Genomic DNA, 8383 nt, shown 5'->3' with positions numbered 1-8383 from the left:
AAGACAGTGATTATTGGCCAGGCAGGATGGCTCATACCTGTAATCCCAGCACTTTGGAAGGCGGATGTGGGAGGATCACTTGAGGCCAGAAGTTCAAAGCAAGCCTAGTCAACATTGCAAGATCGTGTCTCTACAAAAAAATTAAAATTAAAAATTAGCCAGGTGTTCCCTATCATCCTGAAGCAGCTGGATAGAATGGTAGACCAGGCGTGGTGGTATGTGCCTATTGTCATAGCTACCTGGGAGGCTGAAGTGGGAGGATTGATGGAACCCAAGAGTTTGAGGCTGCATTGAGCTATGATTGTGCCATGCCACTTCAGCCTCAAAGACAGAATATGACCCTGTTCCAAAAAAAAAAAAAAAAAAAAAAAAAAAAAAATAATGGCTGAGTTCGGTGGCTCACCCAGCACTTTGGGAGGCCAAGGCTGGTGGACCATGAGGTCATTGGATCAAGACCATCGTGGCCAACATGGTGAAACCCTGTCTACTAAAAATACAAATATTAGCTGGGTGTGGTGGTGCGTGTCTGTATTCCCAGCTGCTCAGGAGGCTGAGGCAGGAGAATTGCTTGAACCAGGGAGTTGGAGGTTGCAGTGAGCTAAGATTGTGCCATTGCACTCCAGCCTGGCAAAAGAGTGAGACTCTATCTCAGAAAAACAAAAAACAAAAACCTCCCAGATGATTAATATGAGAGTTCTAGTGGAAAAGGTGAACAATGTATATGATCAGATACTCATTTCAGCAGAGAGATGAAAATTACAAGAACGAATGAAATGGAAATGGTTGATAGCATGTTAATGGAGATGAATAATACCTTTTAGAAGTTTATCAGTAGACTCAGTTAAATAATCACTAATGTGAAGATTAGTTAATGAAAATTTTCCAAAGTAAAATACAAAGAGTGGAGCAAAAAAGAAAATGTAGAGCGTGCAAGCATTGTAGGGAAAAATCAAGCATACATCTATTTGGTATCCCAGAATAAGAGTGAGTGAACGGGGCAGAATAAGTATATGAAGAAATGATGGCTGATAATTTTCCAAAATTAATGAGATACCAAATTGACACTCTAGGAATCTCAATGAACAACAATAAGTGTATATAAGAAAACAAAATGAAACAGGAATCACAGATACATAAGCATAATATTCAACTGCCAGAAACCAACAATAAAGAGAAAATTTTGGAGACAGCTGGAGGAAAAGTAATACACATTATGTACAGAACAAAGGTAAATATTATAGCAGACTTCTACTCAGAAACTATGCAAAACAATTCACAATAAAGTGACACTGCTAAAGCACTAAAAGAAAAAAGAAAACTATCAACCCAGATCTTTCTTTACTGATTTAATAAATTAGTCAATGATACTCATTGTCAATAATACTCAGTCAATGTAATAACAGGTTAAGTCAAGTAATAAATTTCAACAGTCATGTATTCTAGAGTAATTACTTTCTTTTTTAAAATTTAGTGCTAAATATTCTTTTTTGAATACTATTATGAATTCATGAATTTTTCTGTAAAACTTGTACATATAATCTTTATTTTCTTTCATGTTCTAATTGTTTTATCCTAGCCAATGTTTAATTCTTTTAGCTGTTTATTGGGTCCTTTGGACTCAGCTTCATAATATGAAAATTTTCTTCCTTTCTGACCTGATAAGCTATCCCAGACTTGTATTATACCTTCTGTGCATCAGATACAGAATCAGTCATTCTTTCCGAGGATCCTGGGTTTGTTTAACGTAAAATGGCATTAAGGACCAAATTCCAGACCCTAGAGGAACATGTATTGAAGGTGTTAGATTATTCCCAGGCCATTTCAGTGGACAAAGCTGGAATATATCTATATCGTCACCATACTTTTTATTTGGAAAAAAATCATATTTGAATAAAGTTGCAAGACATACACAATGAGTCTTATATGTCTTTTTTCTAAATTAACCAATTGTTAACATTTTACCACATTTGTTTTATCTCTTATTTTATGTGTACATACATTTATTAATATTAATGGTATCGATATTATTAAGCTGAACTTAATGAGATATTAAGTTACAAAGGCCAAAAACATTAATCCCTAAATACATCAGTACATACTTCTTAAGAATAAGAACATTCTTTTTTAGAAGAATATAATAAAATCCAGGCCATTTGACATTGACATACTTTCTTTCTTTCTTCTTTTTTTTTTTTTGAGATGGAGTCTCACACTGTCGCCCGGGGTTAGAGTGCAATGGCATGATCTCGGCTCACTGCAATCTTTGCCTGCTGTGTTCACACAATTCTCCTGCCTTAGCCTCTCGAGTAGCTGGGATTACAGGCAAACACCACCACACCTGGCTAATTTTTTGTATTTTTAGTAGAGAAGGGGTTTCACTATGTTGGCCAGACTGGTCTTGAACGCCTGGATCTTGTGATCTGCCCACCACGGCCTCCCAAAGTGCTGGATTAAAGGTGTGAGCCACCATACCCAGCTGACATAATACTTTCATTATGGTAAATTCCATGTTTAAAATTTTTAAAACGTCTTAACAATATCCTTCATAGCATTTTTTTTTCCTAATCCAGGAGCCAGATCAGGATTATGCATTGTATTTAGTAATCATGTACTTTGATCTCCTTTAATCTGGAACAATTCCTGAACCTTTGTTTTCATGTCACTGGCATTTTTGAAGAAGGAAAGGCAATGACTTTGTACCTTCTTTTTACATTTGGGTCTGCTTGATTGTTTTCTCATGTTTAAGTGGAAGATTATGCATTTTGATAGGAATTTTACATTAACGATGATGTAACCTTTTGGTGCATCAGAACTAAATCTGGTTCCCATTATTGGTGATGTTAAATTGAATCAAATTCAGTTAAGGTGGAGACCACCAGATTTCTTCCCTGTGGTTCTGTGTTCCTCTCTGTAGTTAATAATCTCTGAGGAGATACTTGGAAACTATGTAACAATCTTGCTCCCCTTAAACTACCAACCAATAGTTTTAGCATCCATTGATGGATTTTTTCACTAAATTATTACTATGTGGTTGCAAAATGGTAGGTTTTCTAACTCTGTGATCCCTTCTGCATTTATTAATTGACATTCCATTGAAAAGAGCTTTCCTTTTCGTTCCCGCTTCCCTCACTCCTTGCTTTTGCTCCTTACTTTTCTTTAGTATGAATTTAAGAAAGTGATAAATTTCCTCAACAGGATTTAGATCAAGTGTATCTCTCTTGGGCCATGGAATAGCTCACCAGTCACTGAAAGCCTCATGTGTTTTGACTGTCAGAGATTCTGCATGAATAATCCTCTGACATGAAGCTACATGTATCAAATCTATGCTTCTCTTCTGGGGCATTAAGGGGTGGTAAATTACATAATCCTGATGTTAAATATTTAAGACATACACTAGTAAAACTAGCATGTTAGTAAGAGGGCTATGTATATTTGAAATAGTCTTGTTTTATAAATAATTGGCATGGTAAACAATTATGCTGCTCTGCAAGGCTGTTTCCATTTCAATGAACAAGTATTTTATTCTCTTTTCATTTTCTTCTGGATGATTAAAACAAATACTCTGCCTTGAATTTAGTTGTTGCTGTTAACTCTTTCGTAGACATTAGTTTGCAATACACACCTAAAATATGAGTTTAGGAAGTCTGAATATATTTTAAACATGCAGTGGATGTTATGGTCAATCCTCAGGCCCCCACCATGCCTACCACTACCCAGCTCTCTGTGGTGTCCTCTCTGGGAATTGCCCTCAGTTGAGCCCTCTACCTTCCTTCCCAGAACAGCTTATAGAGGAGGACTGGACAAGGCGAAATCTTACTGATGAGCTCAAGTAGGGAGAACTCCGGAGGGCCCTCCCAGCTTCAGAGCTGCCTATGGAGTTGTACCATATCTCTGCTGCTCCCACTGCCCAGTCCTATTTCCTTCACTTTTCCCACAGGTGTTGGGGCCCAGGGCAGTCCTCAACAAATGATTGTATATAAATCTCCATTTCAGTCTGTTTCCCACGGAAACTGACCTTAGTTAGCTTTTGAAGAACCAAATCTGAAAAATAGTCCTATTAATATTTTAGTATGTTTTTATATATCGCTCAGAAGATTATTTTATTTACCTGATTACAGGAAGAGATAATTTGGGGTTGAATATTTTTTGTTTGTTTGTTTCACATCACAATAGAAGAGTATTTTTGGAAAATGTGAAAATAAATACAACTCCAAACTCAGTTTTAAAATGGGTTGCCCGTGTAATCTTATATTTAGACACTAAATGGTGTTCTCTATGTATTCTTTTTTTAAATGTCTAAAAACAGAAAAATAAACATTAGAATAATAATTTGTGAAAGAAAGAGACAGAACTGAAAGTAAAGTTGTAGAATTCGTGGCAACTAGCTAAACGTTATCACTGTTCAGATTCAATTATCAAAAATATTTTAAATATATATATATTTAGTTTTTTAAATTCTAGGATTCACAATGCTCTACAATTTAACCACTAGGTAGAAAAGTAACTAATGAAATATTGACTATTAAGAAGGATGTCCCATTTTATACAAATATATTTAATTTCCCAACGATATCATGAGGTAAACATTATTACCCAGATTTTATAGAAAAGAACATGGAGGTTAAGAGACATTAAGTAATTTTTTCAGGTTACCAAAACATAGTGGTGGGAGTCTCAATTCAACTCAGATCTGCCTGATTTTAGAATTCACATTCATGATCTAATTCCACAGGGTGTGGTTTCTGGTTTCTAAACTTAAGGATGGGCTGGACCAGATGACAGAGTCTGGTTGTGGGATGACAATGGGTGAGAATTATGACTTTGAGTAGTCTGGAGCAGCTTTTATTTAGGTTTGCCCCAATGGCAAAGTGTAGAAAATATTGAGATAAGTGTGCAGGTGAGTGGACGTAGCAGCTGGCACCTTCCTTAATTTTGTGGAGACATTCTAGAGGCTCCAGGGGCTGGGCAAGTTGTGAGGGAGATATTTGCCTGGTTGGAGGTGCATCAAACTGTGTGCTTGCTGCCTTTATACCACCAGTCATGTTGGCATTCAGCAAGCATAGACAACTTATTCTACTAATTATGGCAGTACTTCTACCACTGACAAGACCATGTTGATGTTCTGAGCGTTGGATTTCTCTGCCAACACTGGGCATTGTACCTTCATCTCTCTCAGGGTGTCGGGGGAAGGAAGTTTCTACTTGTGTCCCCTTGGGCTACCCTGTCCATGGCCTCCCTTAAGAAGGCAGGACTCAGGCTGGACGTGGCAGCTCACACCTGTAATCTCAGCACTTTGGGAGGCTGAAGTGGGGGGATTGCTTGAAGCCAGAAGTTTGAGACCGGTCTAGGTGACATAGTGAGACCCTGTCTTACCAGCCCCTGTACCCCTCCTCAATAAACAAATAAATAAAATAAATAAGAAGGCAGGACTCCTAGCTATTTGGCTAAACTGTCACCTCTGTAACTACAGTTCAAAGACTTTATATGCCAAATGGAGTATCTGTATAAATAAGTGATTTAAGTTACTTAGAACAATAAAATTTTTTGTCAACTTTTATTATGTGAGGATAATTAAAATTAAAATGTATTGATTAAAACATATTAATCAGTCACAATGGCCCAGTGCTAAGATGATAAATTCACATAAATTTTAAAGTTTTAAAACAAAATCATCATAAAATTTAAGGTGCAGGGGAAAAATTGTGAATATGTTTAGATTCCTTGGTCTAGAACTTAGTCAAAATAAAGTGGAGATCTGAGGCAAGTGAGGGTATAAAGAAAGTGAAGACGTTTTAGTATTGTGTTTCCTACATAGTTGTAACCTACCTTTAGAGATAGTAAAGCAAAAAGTTAGAATGATTTAGATTGGTTAGCTGGGAGAAAATAAAACAGATGATACTCTGTTTTTAATTTGCAGTGTTAAAGGCAGAAGAGCACACATTTTTTAGACCCATGTTCTTTCTTTCTATTCCTTAGCAGAAATTTGGCCTAAACCACAGGAAAAAGGACTCAACTGGTAAATAAATAATCAGACATGATTATTTTTATTCTTAAAATTGTCGTTCTGTATTATAAAAGTAATGCATACCATGTAGAAAGTTAGGGAAATATTGACAAACATGAAAAGAGAATAAAGTTTGCTTAGATTCTGCTCAACAAAAGATAATTATGTTAACATTTTGGTGTATTTTTTTTTCTACCTTTTCAATTTTGATTAGGTTTCACATGGCTCAAAAATTCAAAGTTACAAAGAACATATGCCAGTCACCTGGCATGGAGTTCTGTCACCTGGAAACAAGCAATGTATATTTCTCATGTGTCTTTCCAAACCATTTCAGAGCTAGTTTGTGTATACAAATATAGATACATATAGTTTTCCCTTTTTCAGAAACTATAGCATACTATACACACTGTTGTGCAACTTATCGTTATTTTTTACTTAACCATAGATCTTTCATATCCAACTACGGAGGGCTTTCTCTTTTTGTTACTACTGTGTATCATCTAGTTGTATAGATATGATTTATCTGATAAATTTCCTTCTCATGGATATTCATATTTTTTCAGATCTTTTGCAATTACAAATAATACTACAATGAATTACCCTATTCCTGTGCCATTTTACACCTGTATAAGTATATCTTTTAGATAAATTCCTACCGTGAAAATACTAGGTCAAAAAAACGTTGGCTAGATACTGCCAAGTTGCCCTCCAGAAAGGCTCTAAGCTCTTCACAACCCATATTTTCTTTTATAATTTATTAAAATAAAAAGTATATATTTATTATTTTACTTCCAGAGAAAAATGATGAGATCATGGAAGTCTTCTCCCACTCACATCTCAATAAATGAATAGGATATAGAAGTAGCATGCACATGCAGAGAATTATCAAACTAGAGAGGGGCAAAGCACTTCTCTAAGAATTTGGAAAAGTGTTGTCAGACACAGAAGGTTGTAGGAATTAATAGACAAATCCTCAGTTGCTTATTCAGAAATAGTGTTCATCATTTCTCTAATTTTCCATTCAACAAAGATTTATTGAATGCCTGCTACCTGCTGGAATACTAGACCTGCGATAGATTTTGCAGATGCAAGAGTGAGAGAGAGACAAAACCAAGGGGAAGGTGTTGAGACAAAATTCTCCTCTGTGCTAACACCTCCACATTTGGGTTGAGTAGACAGGCTGTGGATAGCCCAGAAGGAAAGACACAGAAAGTTGCCCCGGAAATCCACATCTCACAGCAGGGTGGAGGTGACTCAGCGAAAGCCACACACAGTGCCAATCACATCTGTTTGTTTTTCTCTCTCTGGGCGGAAGATAGGAGGAGAGGAATTCAGGTATAATATGAACTATCCCTAAACATAAAAAAAGAAAAAGAAAGTCTGGACAAAATAAAATGGAAAAAAAGAAAAATCCATTAAAACTGCTGGTGTCGTACAGGGTGCATAGAAAGTCCCATGTGAAACTAGTCTCTCTGTGGTCCACACAAACAGCACCTAAGCCTGAACTAGAAGAAGCTTTGCCTTTGCTCTTTCCCTTTCCCCTTACTTAGCAAGGAGAAAAGCTCTGGTTATAAAGAGTGGACAGCAAACACTCCTTCAGGGCTAACAGCTTCTGACAGCAGAAAAGGTTTAGCAACACCTAAAATAGAGGCATAATCCGGAAATAGAGGCTTTTTCCTCCCCTAGCACCCCTTCCTCAAGTACCAGAACAGACAGAAGTACATCTGATCTAGAGGAATAAACTCTAGTGCAGGCAGAACACAGACCCCAGAACTATCCAAGCGCAGCCATGAATGAGGTAAGACTACCAATCTCTTTGTTAAACAAGAAACCTGGTAGAATTACAGGCATTCAAAAGCGTTGACAACAAAAGCCAAAATAGACAAATGGGACCTAATCAAACTCCACAGCTTCTGCACAGCAAAAGAAACAATCATTAGAGTGAATCGGCAACCAACAGATTGGGAAAAAATTTTTGCAGTTTACCCATCTGACAAAGGGCTGATATCCAAAATTTACAAAGAACTAAAGCAGATTTACAAGAAAAAAACTAACAAGCCCATTCAAAAGTGGGCAAAGGATATGAACAGACACTTCTCAAAAGAAGACATACGTGAGGCCAACAAAGATATGAAAAAATGCTCATCATCACTGGTCATCAGAGAAATGCAAATCAAAACTACACTGAGATACCATCTCACGCCGGTTAGAATGGCGATCATTAAAAAATCTGGAGACAACAGATGCTGGAGAGGATGTGGAGAAATAGGAACACTTTTGCACTGTTGGTGGGAGTGTAAATTAGTTCAACCATTGTGGAAGACAGTGTGGCGATTCCTCAAGGACCTAGAAATAGAAATTCCATTTGACCCAGCAATC

Source organism: Sapajus apella, unplaced genomic scaffold, assembly GCF_009761245.1.
Source record: "Sapajus apella isolate SASKATOON/1434 unplaced genomic scaffold, GSC_monkey_1.0 scaffold53, whole genome shotgun sequence".
Lineage (NCBI taxonomy): Eukaryota > Metazoa > Chordata > Mammalia > Primates > Cebidae > Sapajus > Sapajus apella.
Note: the sequence above shows the minus strand (reverse complement) of the source record.